Source organism: Biomphalaria glabrata, chromosome 3 (assembly GCF_947242115.1).
Source record: "Biomphalaria glabrata chromosome 3, xgBioGlab47.1, whole genome shotgun sequence".
Taxonomy (NCBI): domain Eukaryota; kingdom Metazoa; phylum Mollusca; class Gastropoda; family Planorbidae; genus Biomphalaria; species Biomphalaria glabrata.
Genome location: NC_074713.1, coordinates 23,303,692 through 23,324,224, shown reverse-complemented (window position 1 = coordinate 23,324,224; position 20,533 = coordinate 23,303,692). Strand labels below are relative to the sequence as shown.

At 33.4% G+C, this 20,533-nt stretch overlaps 1 protein-coding gene and 1 long non-coding RNA gene across 2 annotated transcripts in view; one reads left to right on the top strand and one right to left on the bottom strand.

The window, feature by feature from the left end:
- The window catches only part of LOC106075140 (fructose-bisphosphate aldolase-like), a 49,051-nt gene extending 45,741 nt beyond the window's left edge, over nt 1-3,310 (bottom strand). Inside the window, exon 1 of the mRNA XM_056024082.1 lies at nt 3,294-3,310. The gene's annotated coding sequence lies outside the window, so the exon portion shown is untranslated. The remainder of the gene's footprint in view (nt 1-3,293) is intronic.
- A 1,906-nt stretch (nt 3,311-5,216) lies between these two features.
- LOC106075138 (uncharacterized) lies at nt 5,217-7,876 on the top strand. The gene is made up of 3 exons (XR_008776978.1): nt 5,217-5,607; nt 6,196-6,274; nt 6,619-7,876. It is a non-coding gene; the product is annotated as an uncharacterized LOC106075138 (long non-coding RNA).
- Nucleotides 7,877-20,533: the final 12,657 nt, after the last annotated feature.

The following is a 20,533-nucleotide window of genomic DNA, read 5'->3' as shown; positions in this document are numbered from 1 at the left end:
GCCGGCTCCAGTTCAGATCCAAACTACAGTCCTACCACTATAATATCCCCTAAACAGGGGTGAGCCAACAAGCCAGTCGGACGCGGTTAAAGAGCCGACAAACCGATGATAATGCAACTGATATAGAGGCTCCATAAACCGAATAGCAAAGGGTGCGTTCTAAAATTGTGCACATAAAAAGAATTGGTGCTAGATAGAGGCTAAAGTACGCACGATCATCCAATCAAGGGCAAAAATAAAACACGTAGCCTAAATAGTACAACGGAATCTAATCAGAATCAAAATAAAAAAAACTCTGCAACTTGCAGTAGGCTACCATGTAGTGGCCCTGCACTTAACGTATGATAGTTCAACATGTACGTAGACTGGAGGCCTATCCAAAATCTCGATGTGTAAAAAAAAAAAAAAAAAAGTCTCTCAGAAACAAATGATTACAAGTACAGTGCACGTTCAACCTAAATTAGTTTGAATTGAATATCATAGTACGTGATTTTGAAATTATTTGATACTACTTAAGAGCAAAGCATAACAGTCTAGTGGTGAACTTCATGTGAACACTTTTGTCTACCTTTATATTAACACAGGCTATCCATTTCATCAAAGAACAACTCGCTGACACATCGCTTATGGTGGTGTTCGACACAATTTCTTGTAGGCAGTGACGTAGCTAGGGTTGGGGGAGAGGTACAAATTTGAAAATCCCCCCGGCCCCTACTTAATGAGTGTCCGAAACTATTTTTTTTTTTACATTAAATATTAAGCCAAAGCCATGCTATCTTGCTATTCGTGTTGTTCTGTATATTGGTGACCATGCTGCATGTAGGCTATTCCACACATTAGAGTTATATATTTATTAAGTGCGTTTTCTCATGTCAAATGTCAAAATGCAGGCTCCCTTAAAAAATCAAGCCCCCGGGCCCCCAAATCCATTGATTGTAGGACAATTTACGATCAACTGCATACATGATCACCAACTTAACTGCATACATGATCACCAACTTAACTGCATACATGATCACCAACTTATGTCAATTTGATTACAAAATACGACACTAAAAAAATAAATTGTACCTCCTTTGAATTGAATAAAAGGGACACCAGTTATGACAAGAAAGCTTTGCTCTCTCTCCTCTCTATCACCATCACCACAATAGTTAGGGTTCTAGTGCTAGTCTTTGTTTCCGACACTTTGATATTCACGTTGTCCCGTTGCTCAGAGTTTCTAAGTAAATTGTTCATAGCGACTCCAATAAGTTAATGTCTACTTCATTGTGTGTGTGTGTGTGTTGTAAGACACTGCTGTTCTGTTTCCCAGCTGACATAGACATACTGACATATTGGGCTGTTTGTTCAGTTCCATTGGAAGCTGAAGATGCACATGAGCGTTTCAAGGGCTTAAGTCTGCATCTTTGTGCAGGTTATTCATTGGCCTTTCTATATCGGCTTAGTACATCCGAAACATGTAAAACATTTTACAAACAATCCAACAAGTTTGGGAATTCTCATGCACAAACGTTTTAAAAAAGAAAGAAAATAAAGAATGGAATATCCAAAAACACTGGCAATAATAGAGTATAGAGTCCAAAAGCAGCATAAAACAGAAAATAATTAACCTATATAAAGTCTATAGTTAAAACCAATCTGAAAAAGAAGTTCCCAGAATACAATACTAGAAATTAACAAAGCGATGGAAAAAAAGTATGGATGGCTGCCTGCTGGTGCGGTTTGCGCGCTGGACTGTCGTTCGGACTTATCGATGGTCCCGGGTTCAAACCCTGCCCGCTCCCATCCCCCGTCGTCCTGCGGGAGGTTTGGGCTAGGAAGTAAATTATCTTCAACACTGAAGGAACATCCGAAACACAGATAACATTTTACAAGTAGATAAGAAAAGGGATGCTTTATCAATGAACTGATAAAAGAGGTATAGAGGTAGAAGCCAGACAACGAAATATGAAAAGACATTGCGGTGATTTCAATTCTATCTGGTTGGAAAAGAAGCAACAACAGACGCCTGGAAAACAAAAAGAGAACGACGGAACTGGAAATCTTCAATCGACACTGATGATTCTTCCAGGCATTCCTCCAGCAGTTGATTTGATTTACTCACTACCAACACTCGCCCTCCAGTGACTAACTCGTGCGTCAGTTTACAGCTCTAGGAATGGTCGAGATAAACAAAACAATAAATAAACCGGACTGAGTTGTAGATCTACATCTCCTCTAGATCTATAGGCCTAATTAAGAATCCAACGAATCGTTTCAGTGATTGTGGGGGATTATTTAATGCCCTTTTTTTAAAGGGGGCATTAAATTGTTATGCAGGTTGGGTGTGGGGGGGGGGGGTATTTTATCATCGAGTTCAAGGGTTACAATTAACAGGGCCAATTAGTGAGAGTGTGTATTAGGCGCAGGCTGTATAATAGTTGTAGCAGGGCTTGATCAAAATCTTTTGTCTGTGGCAAAATGAAGACAATTCAAGTGTATATATAATACTGTATTATATTTCTCCTTCTGTCTCGAAAGACAATGGATGCGCTTAGATGAGTCATTGTTTTAGTCTGGGCAGAATTTTGTGTGACTAAACAAGTAGATTCTTGAGAGGCAAATTTTGCTACATTTCGTGAGTGTGTTTGCACCTATTTTAGGGCTATCGGATAGTGCAACTTTCTTTCTGTCTTTTGTCTAAAGCAACTTCATTCCTTATCTTATTTGATACAGACGTTACTTTAAAAAAGAAGATGATTACGTCCAACGCGTCATGCATTTAGTCATGAATATTAACCAATGACCTAAATTTTAAATTCTGCCAAGTCACTGGTTTTCCTGGCTAGCTCAGGCAACCCATTTTATGCTCTAATACTCAGTTCGATATCCGCGTATAAACACCGAAAGTAGTAGGCTATTCCATTTTTCCTTTCAAAATCTGCATAGGACCAAAACGATGGTATTTTGAATTTCATAGTAAAAATTAGATCTACAATTTCTTAATTTTTTGTACAAAATTTGTGCTCAATGTGAAATGAAATGTTGATATTTTAATTTTTAAAAGGCTTGTCCCGATTACTCCAGTGTTGGTTTGTTTTTATTTGTTTGAAGATCAAATGACTGCATATTTTTGTTTTTATGTTTCTTGTTTGAATTAGTCCACTTGCCAAACTTTAAAAAAAAAAGAGGCGGTAATGGTTTAAACGTGATTTAGCGTATCTAGATCTAGCCACGTAAACTAATACCGCGTAATTAATAAGTTAGAACCATTAGAACTCGACCTCATTCAATTAAAAAAAACGACTTACAGTGAAGTACTCTCGATTTACTCAAATTTGTGACCAATTATCGATAGTTGACATTTTCAGCACTGAACACTATATTTTAGGCCAGAGTTGGCAGAAAAATTTTTATCCATTAAAAGAAGAGATTTGTTAAAACATATATACATCCATCAGTCAGTACACATTTAAATCCTTCTTAATCGGTCCCCTATATATAACCATCTATGATTTGAATTTCTTTTTAAAATCAATTGATTAATCTACATATAAAATTTATTATTTTTACAAAAGGTTGAATATTTTTTCTAATTATTCCAATGCAATACAGTATATGATTTGATGTAATCTTTTAAGATAGTTCTGTATAATTTTTTTTTTAAATCTTAGTTATCTTTTAAATAAGTTTGTACCACTAGTAATATTCATAGAAATTAATCTTTGTTTTCATCACATAATGATCAACTATTCTAGATAAATTATTATAATTATTTTACTATAATTATTTTACCACTACTATTATTATTTTAACTTTTACTATTAATTTTAAGATTTTTAATTAAAACATTATATAGCTATTATTGTTTTATAAAGAAATATAATAAATTTAATAAAATTTTAAAGGCAATGCTTTGATTTTTTTTTCATATTTAGGTGAAACATATCAATGACCCTTTACATTCCATTATAAATTGCTAGATGCACCAGCATTGCTATTTAACTCTCTGGTGAAGGCTTTTGGTTGTCCTCTAATTAATTATAAAACCATGATATCTCTACTATTAGTAAACTCCACTCAATTTTTAAATCAAACTCAGTCTACACTGGACATACTAATAAGACAGTTTTCTCATTATTATGGGATATATCAGACCCATCAGTGGGTACAAAACGAATGTGCTTCACCACACAATGCTTGGGCTGAAAGAATCTGAGGTTTCTTAATTTATTATCATGAAAAACACCAAATGCCAAAATGGCTATTTTTAGATGGTAAGACAAAAGTCAAGGGCTACAACTTTCATTATCTTTGAACTAAAAAAGAGATGAGCCAAACACAAATTTTCATTTTGTTTATCGAGAAAATGATGTAGGGAAATTATTATGGATTAATTAATTGAGAGTGGACAGATGAGAAAGAAATGAAATGGCAAATAAAATAAAAGCTGCTTTGAAAGACATTGGTGTGCCTAATCTTCAAACACGTTTTGATCAAAGAACATATATTGTTTACAAATGCAAATAATCTAAGAATCTGTGACATTCGCAATATCTTATTGGAAAAATTATGAAAATAAGGATGATGCTGAGATTATATTTATTCTTTAATTGTGATACTATTTTACAACTCTCTAAATGTATTTTAATTTTACTTGATTGATTTGCTGATGTTTGAATGATAATTTGTTGGAATTAAAAAATAAATCTATATTAATCAATAATCAACTTATAAAATAGAATATCTAGACATTTTTTAAAAATAAAATCATGCATTAGGTATTAATATTTAGAATGTATTTAATCTTTTGATGATACCCATTATGTTTTTCATTAAATAGTGTTGCAGATTTGATATAGAATTGATATAGATGTAAAAATTATTTACATTTTCATGCATCAAAAATTACTTGAAATCAAAGCATTACTTTTCAATTTTTTAAAAATATTTTCAGCATAATAATTAATTCATACTTTAAAAGTATAGATACCAGACACTAAAATAACATTATGTTTTTCTCTTTTAAGATTTAAATCTTTAAAAATGAATTTTTAACAAACTTAAATAATTTTTCAAATCCAAAAAGTATTTTATTATATATTCATTAAGAGTACACTTTTTTCTTTAAATATAATTAATAATCATATCCATGCATTCAAAATTAATTCAATGTTATATGCAATAAAAAGAAACTAAAAAAAAAAAAAATGAGGTTCATTCTTGTTACAAAATTAGCTAAATTGGCAGCAAAATAAAATTTTAAAAAGCTTGATTCAACTTCCGGTAGTGAACAGAAATGACATGGATCACAAAAAATCAAGGACTTTTCCTCTATCAAATACAAATTAATATCTCCCCTTCCACTTGTCATACAATGATAAATTTAGTATGATTGGATATATTTTGTTTTTTTCAAGCCCTTTTCAACCATGTAGGTTTTATTAGTATGTTGTGAGTTTGAATTTTTTATCGATTCATTCCTTCCTTGCCAAACAAGCGGAATAATTTTACTAATTAAGACTGGTGAGAGTGAGTGCACTTAATGATAATGTTAATGTAATGTGAATCAACAACTGATTGACACCACTTAAAGCAGTGAAGTCTCTTGTGTGCAATCAGGAGGTAAATCAGGTGTCATTAAAACACTAACTTAGAAAGTTTTTTGTTTTCGTTAACTATTGTTTAGAATTAATTATATTTGCTTTTTTTTTCAACTTAAATAAAAAAATTTGAACTGGATTTTTACAAATTACAAATCTGGTACAAATTTTGAACATATTTTTTCCCATCCTTGGGTCATGTTGAAACTTTGCACAATTATTCATTGTTCCAAATAAAACAAGCAATTTAAAAAAATAACCTATTAGTTAATTAAATGCCGGTAGTGGTAATTAATTAATTTTGTTTGATGTCAAAAAGTGAAATCTTACAGTTTTGATAGATATTGGATTATTGCTTTAAAATGTGAAGCTTTTCCCCATAGTTGGCTGCCTGGTTGTGCAATATGCATACTGAACTGTGGTTCAGTTGTCTCAGTGGTTCTGGGCTCTTACTCTACCATCCCTCGTCATCCTGCTGAAGGATTGGACTAGGAAGTAGATTATATTTAACTCTCTGAAGGAACATCTAAAATCATGTCAAACATTTTACAAGATTAAATAAGCTTTTTTTTTTCTTTTTTTAAGCATTTTTCAAATTATATTTTACTAGGCTCTCCTGCAAGATGATGGCAGCAGTTGTGATGCGATTTGTGTGGAAACAAATTCTTTGTTTATTACGTACAATAAATGTGAGTCAATTTTCAATAATTATGCCACCTAAAACAAATAACAAATAAAACAGAACAGAAAAACAAATAAATTCTTTAGGGCATTTGCAAAATCTATTTTCATATTTAAAACTAATTTATTTTTTTTGCACATTTACAATGATAGTCTATTGTGATGTAGTCTATAAGTTGTGTTGGTTTTTTTTACAGTATCAAATACATATATATATATATATATATTTATGTATTCCATGCTATACATATTCATATTTCTCCTTCTGCTTTCCCTTAGACTGTTGGAGACTTGGGGCTCCACACATAATCTGATAACCCCTTGCTCTCCATTCCTCTCATTTTTTTGCCAGGATGAGAGTTTCATCCATTGACAGACTTATCCATTCGTTAATGCCGCTTTTCCATCATAATAAAACCACATGTTAGGTTTGCAAATGGGTGCCCCATGTGTTTACTTGAAAGAGTTTGGTTCTACTTGAGAAATTTCTGAAAATGTGCAGTTAACATGATCCAGGCATGTAAAAGGTAGTTCAAGTCTTGTAATAGGTCTAAAGTTGATCTATATTTTAGTTGACTCATATGAATAAAAATTGTATTAAGAAGAATGATTTTACTTCAATTGAAATAGACAGTGAGAGATCAATTGATAAAAAATACTGATTTTCATAAGAAAAGTGGAGCATGGTCATAAGAGGCTTAAGGCTAGTAGCGTTAACTTGTATATTAGTATTATTTTACAGTGATCAGAGGGTCATCATGGAGTTTATGCATCTAGAATTCATAGTAGAATCACATTTAGTAACAGTATTAAATATTGCTATAAAAATAATTAGGGTTTTTTTCATGTGATTATTTAAATTCTGTTCTTTGAGCTTTGATGGAAAGCAAATTAAGCTGCAGTAGAAGTGTTCTTACTTTTTTTTTAAGCTGTAGCGGAAGTCACTGTATTTGTAATTTAAACTCATTGGTCAGCACTTTGGATCATTTGAAGCCTGGTGTAGTGCATCTAATACCTAAATGTAGAAAGATGTTATAAAAATCTGGTACAGATTTATAATTGACAATCAATTTTAAATCAAAATTGCAGAAACCATTTATACTAAAATCATGTGCTTATGGAAATATATGTTGTTTAGGTTCTTGTTGATCTTTAATTGCAGTGTTACATCTCATTAAATAAATTATGAATGAGTTGGGAGAAAGTGTATAAAGAAGTTTGTTGTTTTTTTTTTGCAAAGCTTATGTCAACTCACTCTGTCTGGTTATTTCTGCCACACCCATTCTCTGATCAAGTTAAAATTTTGCACAGATATTCATAGGGATAGACAAGACATGAATCAATTTTAAAAAATTAACCAATTATTTAATTAACTACTGGTAATCAATTATTTTGTTTGATACTGACAAGGGAAATTAATCCTTCAGTATTCACATATATGGCTAAATATTTAGGGTTTGTCCCTCTTATACAATTGTTTACATAATTTTGCCCACACCCATTCTAGGATTAAGTTGAAATTTTAATCAATTATTTATGGTGCCTAACAAAACATCAATCAGTTAAAAAAAATAACCTTTGATCTTTAAAAAAATATAAAAAAAAATATTTTGCTTGTTTTCAATGCAGAAACTAAGTTGAGAGACAAAGCAGATTTCTCTTTCATCACAGATGGAACAGTTTGTCTGGAAATGAGATAGTTTGTAAATATGATTTCTAAAACATATTCTTAGTTCTTTAATTACATCAGAAAAATTAGATTATGATTAGATGGTAAAGAAAAATCTTAATATAGACCATTGAGGTATTATTATTGCATTCCTCTAATTTAAAAATGTATTATATATGTATATAAAATACAAATCTATTTTTTTAAATTGTTTTTTAAATTTAATCTTTGTTTACTAAATGCTACTGAGAAGTGGGATTTATAATGATAGTTTCTGTTCACTTACCACTTTAGTGGTTTTTTTTTTATATATTGAAATTATGTAAAACTAGCATTATACACCGGCTTCGTATGTTGTTTTTTCCAATCTTATATTTTTTTATTTTTTTTGCCGGAATCCCCCTCCTTTATTATTATTATTATTTTATTTTTTTTTTGGCAATTCTAATTTAGCATCAAAACTATGTGGAAGAGTGTTACTATGCAGAAGGTGCAAAAATAAGCAATTAAAAGAAAAATGACAGGAGGGGATTAATCCAAAAAACATTATATAAACAGTGATGGGAATTTTCCGAAAATTTTCAGAATTCCAATAATTTCTTCTGATTTGATTTCTAGCACAAAAATCTGAAATTTTCCCGACATTTTTTTTTTTTTTTTTTTTTTTTTTTAAATCCAATTTTTTAAATTTAAAAAAAAAAAAAATAATTTTTTTTTAATTAAAAAAAAAACAAATTTAATTATTTTTATTTTTCCATTTTCGGAAGAATGCAAAACAAGTTTTTTATTTGTTTTGAATATGCGAACATCCGGTCTTTGGACACAGTTTAAGTTCTTTTTTTTTTTAAATCTTGTGTTACCATATTGTCTTATAAGGCTAGATGTCGGTCTAGACTAGAGTGGTTTGAATCAGTCTTAGATAGATATATTCTAGATAAGATATCTAGTTTCTAGACTTCAATGGCTGCTTGCCAGCTTTTGAAAAGTTCAGAAAAGTATCATGATGCCTGGCCGCTATCCGCTATTAGATCTAATTTTTTCTCTGTTGTTACAATCATACGATGGCCCCTAGTCCTAGATTTTTCTAATTTGAACCCTGCCTGCCGACTTCCATGAGTTCAAATGGGATTAGATTTAGACATCTAGATCTATTATGAGATCTACTAGACCTACCTAGCGGCTATCTAGAATTAATCTTGATCTATATTATATAGATTTTATAGATGTAAGTAGGCCTACTTTTACCTAACATGACTTTATAACTATAGTGAGTTACTGAGTATAAGTCTGATAGAATATAGATCTAATAATAATATATTCGATCTAGAGTCACTAGAGATGTAGATCCAAATTATTAGCTTTAAGTAGATCTAGAATAATCTAGATCTATAGTGAGAAATATATATTTAAGTTTTTTTTATATCTAACTAATAACTAATCATTACAAATGCTTTAAAAGCCCAGTGTGGTAGAGATCCACTTCTTGTAAACAACTTGTATCAGCATCAAAAAGTCACATAAAGAAGCCTCAATATGCAGTTTTATTGCTAAACATTCTCTTCCTCTAAGCATTGCTCCTCATCTGGTTGTTCTTGCTTGTCTTGCTTAAGAACTTAGCAGAGATTCAGCAGCTTTCTCTCATTTGCTTTTAAAGCATTTTTTCGTTTCCAAAACTCAAGCATGTTTTGATTTTCAAACACATTTACTCTTTACAGTTATTTGAGAGAGAAGTTGTTACAATACCAGTAAAGCAGTTATCTAATTATAGAATGCTTACACTACCTGCACCTAAATATAAAGCATCTGCTTTCTCCTCTCATCCATATATAGGCCTACAACAAAAGTGCCTTGCATGCATTTTGTGTGCATGTGTTCAGTAAAGCTTATATGCAGCTTAATTATTATGTAATACAACATTAATAAAAGAAAATATTTAATAAAATGATTCTACATAATTGTAAAAAATTCAGCATCTTTTTTTAAGTAAATGCGATTGGGGGAGGGGGCGTATTAAATTTCCTAAAAAAAAAATGTTAAATCTGTTCCCATCACTGTATAAAGTATATTAATATTTCGATATTGAATTCAGAAGTCAAAGTAAAGAAAAATTAGTTGATTTTATGAGGGACTTACTTTTTTTTTGTGGAAGGAGGGGTGAAAGTGATACTAGAATTCACTGCAAAAAAGTATATGTTGAACATGTCGTTCCAATTCATGTAAAGGGCCTAAAAAAGGTGGGAGGTTCTGGAGAGGGAGAGAGAAAGGATGAGGGCAGTTCCAATGCAATACTAGAATTCATGGGTTAAAAAGTGTGTTAGTAAAATCATTCAAATGTAGGCCATCTTATTGAATGGATGAAAAAGGTGGTGGAGTTTTTTTGGTTTAAAAAAACAACAATATATAGCCAAGGAACAAATTAATAGATGTAGCTGGTGTATAATGCTAGTATATGTACATATACAAAGATATATATATATATATATATATATTCACAGAAGGTGCCTTATATGTGAAGTGCAACTTGGGACAAGAATAGTTGTTTAAGTAAGAATTCAAGCAAGCATCCATTGACGTCTTGTGTGCGACACAGGTAGGCTAACACTCTAATCTCTAGACTGCAACAAAGAACACATCAAGGATGAACTGTTGAAGAGACTGAACACCATCTCTGGTGTATTTTCATCAGACACATGCTGATTTAAATTCCTTGACTGCTTAGTCATTCTTTTGCCTGTTTATAAGTGTGTATATTCAATGTATGGGAAATATTTCCACATCTTTTCTTTAATTTATAATTGTTAAGGTTGAAACTTTCATATTTTAAATTGTATGCCATATTTATTGCAAAGCTAGAAAATGTTGTAAAAAAAAAAAGACTTTCTCAATTGCTAGATAGTTTTAGATATAGTGTACTCTTTCTTTTTTGCATATTTGGTTTCATCTATGTAGCTGACATAAATTTGATATATATAATGGCATCTTACACATTCTTTAAGCCAAACAATAAAACATGAAAAAAAAAATTGAAGAAGTACTAAGAATGAAGATTAACGAACAGGATAAATGCACAGTAACTCGAGATGAAAACATAATTACAATCTTTAATGCAGAATGGGCCACATTCGAGTCAGTCACTAAAACAATGTTATCCCTATAAGAGCCTAGCAATAACTGATCTTAAAGTCTACACTAATCTCTAACCATATAGATGCCACTGGTTCTTTCGTAGTTCACACTTCATTGGCCATAGTTAACAGTTCTTTCACTAGTTCACAATTCTTTCAGTTCTTCATAGCTCATGATAAAGTTCATTTCTTCTTCATGGCACAGTTTCATAAAGTTCATAACACGACAGCATAGAGTTCATAACACGTCAACATCTCCAGGACAAGTATTCCTGATAAAATAAACATTACATTTTCATTATAATAACTGTCAATACTTTAATAACAATACATTTAGGCACCCTATACATGTCCTTGTTCATTTCTCTTTCACTCTTTGTCAAAGATAAATGATGATACACAATAAAATATATATATAATTACTTATATATGCTTAAATTGTGTCATGTTAATAATAATGAAATACAAAACAGTAATGTATCTCTATATACATCATATTTTCAAGTGTCATTATATACAACATATGAACTATATAACATTATATATATATAATATTTCTTTGTACTACCAAAATTGCTTTTTTTCAACTTTATAAGTTTAGATAAAGTGTGTTTCTTGTAGAAGAACAGGTTGTTTTGATGAAATATTAAAATTGAGTTCAATGTCCATCCGTACATTTGGTCTTAAACGTTGATTTAACATGGCATAATTATGAGATGATGGCATGATTCTTTTAGCTTCTTGATATTGATTTACTGTCTTAATAGTAAAAGGTGTGTGACACAGTAAAACAGTTGCATATGGGTCGCGGTAGATTCAGACCAACCCGTGAACAAATTAAAAACTCCGGCGCTATGTGAAGTCAGTGACCTCCAAACGAACTCTTGTAGACTGTTAACTGATTGTACCTTGAATTTAAAATCTAGCTCTGGTAATAATATGAGGCTCAAGCTATAATATCGAAATAGTCACCTGTAAAACTTGTACTTATCAGGGAATAATACTTGATAGACTTCACGATCTTGGTAAAAAAATAGTTCCTCCGTGAAGTTTCGTGTGTGTCAAGGACACTGTTAATGGCAAGAGCTTACATACTTCTTGACATCTTTGGTGATGTTTGGCCAATAAAATTCTTGGAGTATTCTTTTCTTCGTTCTGGTGACACCCATATGACCTGCGTGTGGAAGATTATGTCCTGTTGCCAATATTGCTTTTCTGTATTTCTGAGGTACAATTACTTGCTGTATTGCTTCATTTTTACTGCAACTGTTTTTCATGAGAAGACCATTTTGAAGATTTGGTTCATTTACAAAGTTTGGTTGTTTATTTGCTTGAGCCTTCTTGTAGAGTCTTTGCAATGTTGGATCTAGCTTCTGTTCAAATTTGAATTCGTCATGTTTGAGTTGTGGCAGTACATTGTCATTGTCAGGTAATGCACTGATAACTGGTTCTGTTTCATTCTGAATGGTCTGTACTTTTGCATTAGCCATTGATTCATCTTGGCTAACTTGTTCAGATTCTAAATGTTCTTTTGGTTTGGTCATTGATCTGGTTACTACAGCATAGCATTCTTGACTTAGTTTAATGATATTTGCCCAATCTAAGAGTTCTTGAGGGGTGCAATCTTTGACTCCTTCAATGTTGCCAATCATTAAATCTACTGGTAAGTTGCGAGCAACCAAGGCTTCAGTTGTACCAAGAAAGAATGGCGTTGTGATGTGTATCATGGCTTCAGGTAGTCTGCTAACAGTACCATTGAATGCTGTGGCTTGAAAAAAGTTGCCAGTTAGTTGATTTGGCGTGACAAAACATTCCTTTATTATCATGGATGTGCTTTCGGTGTCACGTAGCATTTGTACTTTCTGATTTCCTAGTAAACCTGGATAAAATTTAACTATCGTTTCTGGTAGAAAAGTTCTTCTTGTATACATAACGTGGTTTAGAGTCTTGAGAGTGGCTTCTGTAACGAGGTCTGTCATTGTAGTTATGATTTCTTGTTGAATGCTTGTCATAGTATTGATTTCTGGTATTGAACTGTTTCTTTCTGCATTCGTGAACTTGATGAGCTCTCATATGACAGTATGAGCATTCTATAATTTTGGTGCGGCATTGAGAAGCAAAATGTCCTCTATTGTTGCATCTGTTGCAAAATATTTTGTCGTTCTTTGTATAATTTGAAGTTCTTTTGTCTTGAGAGAAACAGACAAAGTTTTCTTCTGCTGCTGGTTTGACTGGCTTGTTTGGGTAAGCAGCTTTGTATTGTCTTATAATATTGGTTAAAGTTGGAATATCTGAAGAACTTCTTTCAATAATATAAGATTGAATGTCTTCAGAATGAGCATGAGATATGTGGTCTATTATAATATGTTGTCTGAGTGCTTGATAATTGTTTTCTACTTTGGCGAGAGTTGTCCATCTGTCAAACCACATGGTCATGTTGGACACGAAAATTTGAGGATCGTCATCTTGTCTTGGTCTTTCGCTATAAAATTTCTTTCTGTAGTTGTCTGAGGTTGCTCCATACTGGCGTAATAATGCTTCTTTGATATCATTATAATCGTTGGGTTCGTTGACTGACAACTGAGAACATATGTCGACTGCTTTTCTTGTCAGTAAACTAAGGAGTGAACTTGACCAATGATTTTCTGGTAAGCCAGCCGTTGTTGCTAATTCTTTGAATCTAATAAGGTAGGAGTCCATATTGTCTGTAGACTCATTGAATGAATGTATTTTTGACATAAGTTTATATCGGTCGAAGACATTGGAACTTGCTTGATTAGTGTTGGCTTCTGTTGTTTTTTTATCTGTCTTGAGTTTATTTTCTTTGAATTGTAGTTTTTGTTTTTCAAATTCGATTTTTGCTTTTTCAAGCTCTCTTTGTTTTTCTGCTTCTTGTCTTTGATTTTCTTCAGCTTCTTTATCTTCTTGACGTTTCTTTGCTTCATATTCTCTTTCTTCCTGTCGTTCAGCCCATTGATCGGGTTTAGGAATTTGTTTTTCCTTTGTTATCTCTAATTGTTATTCTAATACTCGTTGAGTTCTAGAACTTGAGACATTGTATAGTTCTAGTATGTTTTTGAATATGTGAACCTGAATGTACAAGTATAGTACGGTTTTGAATAAAAACAATGTTATTTATGCGGTAATAGGCTAGTAATCTTTGAACAGTTGGAGTATATCTACTACTGGAGTCGTCGAGGTAAGTGTAGATTTATTGAACCATATCAGGCTAATGAAATATGAAATGTTGCTGAGCCGTACTAGGCTATGAACTTTCTCACTTGAGATTGTAGATCTAGTAGAAATTGTAGTAACGTCGTCGTTTTGTACGATTGACTTGATATGTAGTAGTAGAAAGGTGTCTACTTGTTGATAGATTATAGTGCCAGGTAAGTAATGCTGGGCTTATCTTTAATGCCAGTTAAATGATACTGGGCTTATCTACTGTGTCAGTTAAATAATACTGGGCTTATCTGTTGTGCCAGTTAAATATTACTGGGCTTATGGATTGTGCTAGTTAAATGATATTAGGCTTATTGATTTTGCCAATATAAAATGATAATTAGATCTCAGGAGCTAAAGCAATAACTCGACCGTAGATCTATATCTATATTAAGATAAGATATCGATAACCAAACTGACCTTTGAACACAGTAGAACTATTCTTGAGTTGAAAAAAAAAATCGAAGTTCTGTAATTGAAGAAGTTTTGAAAATTTTCCTTAGATCTTGAAAAAAAAATTTTTGATAATCTTTTTGATGATCTTTATCTGAGATGTCGGAGGTGCCACATGTCACGATCACATTTGTTCTTCAAGATGCTTGTGTAAAAGATGTACTGAATCTTGACTTGAATTGAAGAATTGTGGGAAGCATGGTCGAGAGGCCAAGTGCGCTTGAACTTGGCTTGGCTACCTAGAAGGGGGCTCGAGGTTCGACACCCGACTCGGGCAGAGTTGTGTTTACTGAGCGCCTAAAGGCATCACGGAAAACCAACTCCTAGATACCCCTTCCCCCCCCCCCCCCCCCCCCCAACTGGTCCACAAATGAGATTGGACCAAAAGCGCTCTGAGCATGCTATAAGCATGAAAGTAGCGGTATATAAAAGCTATAATAATAATAATAACTAATGATCGTGATTGCCAAGGATCTAGAAATTGTCAGTTGATAAGATGATCTAAGTTTATTACTAATAGATTCACTGAAGAAACATTTCCTTGTCAAATACAGAAACTTTTAATTTAAAAATTGGAATAGCTATTAACTATAATTACAATAGTAAACTGTTATTAAATGAAATGGTTAACATATTTCTACTGGATTAGATGATCTACACAATATAATAATAATATTTGAGACTAAAATAATTTATGTCTTATTTCTTTGAATACCAACTTGAGCCTGACTGGGATCATAAAATCTTCTGAGACCTTAGCGTTATCACGTGACTATTATTTCTTTGCTGCTTAGTCAACCAATTTGACCAATCAAATTACAGCTTAACGTCATTCGACACACTAAAGTTTGCATTTCTGACCAATTATAAATTCTCTATTAAAAAGACGATGCAAACTTGGACTTTCCTGAGCTAGCTTTGTCTGCTGGCAAACCTGGAGATAAAAATAAACAATGCGTACGTGACAGACACACCATACTGGCCACCATTGAAACTCAACTGCTGGGTTGCATGAGTGCGTAGTTATATTATTTATTTTGTCCACGTCTCTCTTGGTGTTTCTTTACTTCTGCTAACGCAAATGTCTCTCAGAGCTTACTATTTACACAACAAAACAAACTGCACTAAATACATTGAATGAAGATACTTTTGTAGAAGACAATAAGTTTATTAACAAACGAGTCTGTGACAACAGGCATATCCATTATTTCTGAAAATTTAGCAAGCCCTGACTGACCCATACCAGTAGCCAAAGTTGCTGCAACAACCTGTCTGTAGACAGAATGGACATTTTCTGATTTAGGTGATGTACAAGTGTCACCTTTTACCTCTTGGCAGGTTGTACAGAAAACCTGCAGATTGATGGCTAGTTTGATGCTTTCTTGATAGATGAGGTCTGGCGTTAGTGTTGGTAGTACATGCTTTGGCTAGCATAGTTCTAAAATAAATGAGAAAGAGAAAAAAAATAATTTTGAAATTAAAATTTTCAAAGAAAGAACTAACTTGATTCCAATCATAATTCAAGTTGTTATTCAAACTTAAGTGACTGTCACTAGATCCATACCACATCTACTCTACCATCTATGCAAGCTAAATCTAAAACTCTATTTTAATCTAGTAGTAGAGATGATACAATTTAGATATCTAGATTAGATTCTAGATTACCTAGATTTATAAAGTGAAGTTGACTTTGATGCACACACTTGTAATCAAATAACACTAGAATTACCAATGTCTTGCCTTTATTGAACAAGAATCATCTAACAATAAATATGTACATAAATGTCTCACACAACTGATTGTACTATAGATACAGAATGGACATGACCTTCTGACTCACAGGACACATGCAAAAAAGAAACAACTGTTATACTTCAGCTTTTGTTACTATGGTCATACTTGATGAATTAGATGTATCAAATTTTTAACACAGAATGTAGAATTAAGCTTTAAATAATAAAGTAGATATTTCACCATACTAGACCTTTATTCCCTAAACCTAAGTGTCCCATGCTCCTCTTCTTTTACTGCCAATCTAACTCTTGATGTTTAAACTTCTTAAGCATTCACAAACATCATGCCAAAATATGTACAAATACTGAAGTTCTGATTTTATGTGCAATGAATGCTTGGCAATAAAACATTTATGAAGATCTACACCTCCTTTGTTTTCATTATACAGTTTAATCACAGCAGGCTGCTGGACATAGACTGACTTGGCCTTTTCATATCTGTTGGCTTGGATCCACACCACTTGAAGTTGAGAGCATATAACATGAGAGCTTTTGTATTTTCTATACATTGATCCATTGTGGCACAGCCCTTTTTTTTTCATATTTTTCTCAGAATTTAGTAAAATGCCAGGAAGACTATTGGGTTTAACCTTGCCAGCTTAGTGAATGTCTTTTTTCTGCAGATCTTCTCAGAGAGGCATAGTTGTAAAAAAAAAATGCCTGCAAATATTTTATAATTCATTGATGGCTCACCTGGCTCATCTGTGGCTAATTAGAACTAAGCTGTAGTACTAAATCAGGAGCAACACCAAGAGAATTAGCATCTTTTTTTTATCCTTCTGGCCTTGCTATACATCAAAGTCACACAGCATACCTGTTGATGAGGTTGTAGCCCACACTTTTATTCTCCAAGGAATTCGAATCCAAAGAATTGAGTAATCTAATGAGTTTCAGTTGCATACAACTCACCCTCTGTTTTATCTTTAAATCCTTTGTTTTCTTGCTTTGAGAGTTCTTTGTTTTCAGGCCTTTCTGTAGATTAACATTTACCAGTTTTCAGATGCTCTTTATCCTTTTTTTTTTCATAATTTTAAAGATTATTGACATGACATTATATAACTTAAGAGGATTTCTTCTAAGCCATTGAGTGTCTTAACACCAGCAACTTGAGATAAACATGTAGCAGGGTTACATGGGCGTAGCCAGGGGGGGGTTCTTGGGGTTCAAACCCCCCCCCCCCCCGAAATAAAATCCCCCCAGGGGGGGGGGGGGGATCGGAATTTAGTGACTGATTTTTTGCTTTGATTTTGTTTATTTTAGGTGAGATTTTAATACTAAACCATCACTTGCCCCAGCACAACCAAGGGGATTATGAGTTTAAAAACCCTTACCAGGGGGGTCGAGTTTATAACCCCCTACCAGGGGGTTTTGAGTTTAAAACCACCTACCAGGGGGGTTTGAGTTTAAAACCCCCTACCAGGGGTTTTTGCAGTTAAATCCCACTCTTCTATAAAACAAATCAAATAAAAAAATGCAAACGACAATCCCCAAATTCCAAAGCACAATTTACGATAAAACCCCTCTTCAATATAAAAAAAAGCAAACTACACACTCAAAATTGTATGAGCGTAGCCAAAGGGGTTTTGAGTTTACCCCCCCCCTAACCTCTCTTCAGCAGGGTTTGAAGCTAAAAAAAATACCTCTTCAATATAAAAAAAAAAAAGCTAATTACGCACTCAAAATGTTATGAGCTTAGCTTAATGGGTTTTGAATCAGTTTTGAGTTTAAACCCCCCTTCAGCGGGGTTTGAAGGTAAAAAATACCTCTTTAATAATAAAAACAAAGCAAATTATACACTCAAAATGTTATGAGTGTAGTCATAGGGGTTTTGAGTTTAAACTCCCCTCTAGTGGAGTTTGAAGCTAAAAAATACCTCTTCATTATATAAAAAAAAAAGCAAATTACTCACTCTAAAATCTATGAACGTAGCCAAAGGGGTTTTGAGTTTCAACCCCACGCCAGCGGGGTTTGAAGCTAAAAAATACATCTTCAGTGTAAGAAAAAAAAGCAAATTAAGCACTCAAAATGCTACGAGCATTGCCAAAAGAGGTTTTGAGTTTAACCCCCCCCCCCCCCCCTTGAGGGGTTTGATGCTAAAAAATACCTCTTCAATATAAAAAAAAAGCAAATTAAACACTAAAATTATTTGAGCGTAGCGTATTGGGGTTTTATGTTTAAACCCCTCTCCTACATATGGCTTTTTGAAAAGTTTAAAACCCCTCCAGATGGTTTTGAGTTTAAAATTCCTCTACAGAGTGTTTTGAGGTGGAAAACCTCTATCTTCAATATTATTCTAAAACAAACTACAGTTACACATTTCTACCAGTGGCGGGGCTCCATTAATAAAGTGCAGTGAATAGTCATCTGCCGAAATTGAAAAACACTAAATGTGGCTTAACAAAGATGGCTAAGACAGATTTTAGGAGTCAGTTATAGAGACCGGGTCTAAATCAAGAAAATCCTATGCCGAAGTGGGAGTCGACCCCTTAGTAAGATTGTGATAGAGCGTCGCATAAGGTTTGAGGGCCATGTTCTCCGACAAAATGAATTACGCATAAGAAGATTTGCGATGACATCCTAGTACCACTTAGCGCCACACATTCATGGAGGTCCTCAGAGCAGGTTGGAAGAGGCTTCAGACATTACCAGTGACAGATTTTTATGGAAACAGCTTGACGGCAAATGCGCCGAACGGCGCGGGAGGGTCTAAGTCAGTAAGAATAGCAAATTAGTTTTTTGATACAAAACTTTTTTAAAAGCAGGAAAATACACTGTAGATACCTCAGAATATGCATTTTGTTGGCTTTCAATACCAGAAATCGCGTTTGGCGGAGGGGCTCCGCCCCGCGATTGGGAAGCTCCTAGCGCTCCCCCAGACACCCTTGCTGGCAAAGGCGGGGAATCTACAATTTTTTCACTAACTTCAGGAAGAACCTATTCTAGGGCTCAATAAACGTCTTCCGAAAGATGAAGGGTCAGAATGTAATAAAGATGATGTACACACACACATAAATAAATCTATTTTTTTTTTCGTGGGGGGAAGGGGGTGGGCTTGGTGGGGGGGAAGAAAAAAATCCCCCCCCAAAACCCTCCCCGAAAAAAAATCCTGGCTACGCCTATGCAGGGTTATATGTCATCTTGCTATATTTTGAAATCTTCATAGATTTGTTTCAAATAAGAGATACCCTACAGTCTTTTAAATTGAACCATAAGATGTTTCCATAAGAAATTAGCATGCAAAGTAGGTCTTAGGGAATGTGACTCTTGCTTGGGTACTCTGTATGTGTATTTCCTATGCAAGTGCAAACAAGAAACCTACACCGGCACTAAAGGATCAATGCACAGTAGCTATGTCTACTCCTGATTGAGGAAATAGAATAATGAACTTTAATACAGAATGGGCCACAGTCGAGTCAGTAACTAGAAATAATGGTATCCCTTCGAGTCCTAAAAGTCTACATTAATAATCTCTAACCCAATACCAATGTCGCCTTCAAAGTCTGTCTACTACAGTGTGTCTCTAAACACAGTCGAGTCAGTAACTAGAAATAATGGTATCCCTTCGAGTCCTAAAAGTCTACATTAATAATCTCTAACCCAATACCAATGTCGCCTTCAAAGTCTGTCTACTACAGTGTGTCTCTAAACTAAGTGTCTAACGATTCCTATGTCTTTACAATGAACTTGAGCATCAAAAGGGGAAAAAAAACAAAACAAACATTAAGGTGCCACTGGTTCATGTTCTTTCATCATTCATGGTTCATTGGCCACAGTTCATAGTACTAGTATAGTACACTAAATAAAGTTCATAGTTCATTATTTCATGGCACACTTCCATCTAAAGTTCATAAAACTGTTGTGGTACTTCTATATACAGGGTGCGTCAAGAAAATGTATACACACTTTGAACTGTCATAGACAATTTATTTCCCGTTCTATAATGCTAAATTTATGGACATGGAAAGCTTAATGTCCAATTGGAAAAATAAAGTGTCCACTGAGATT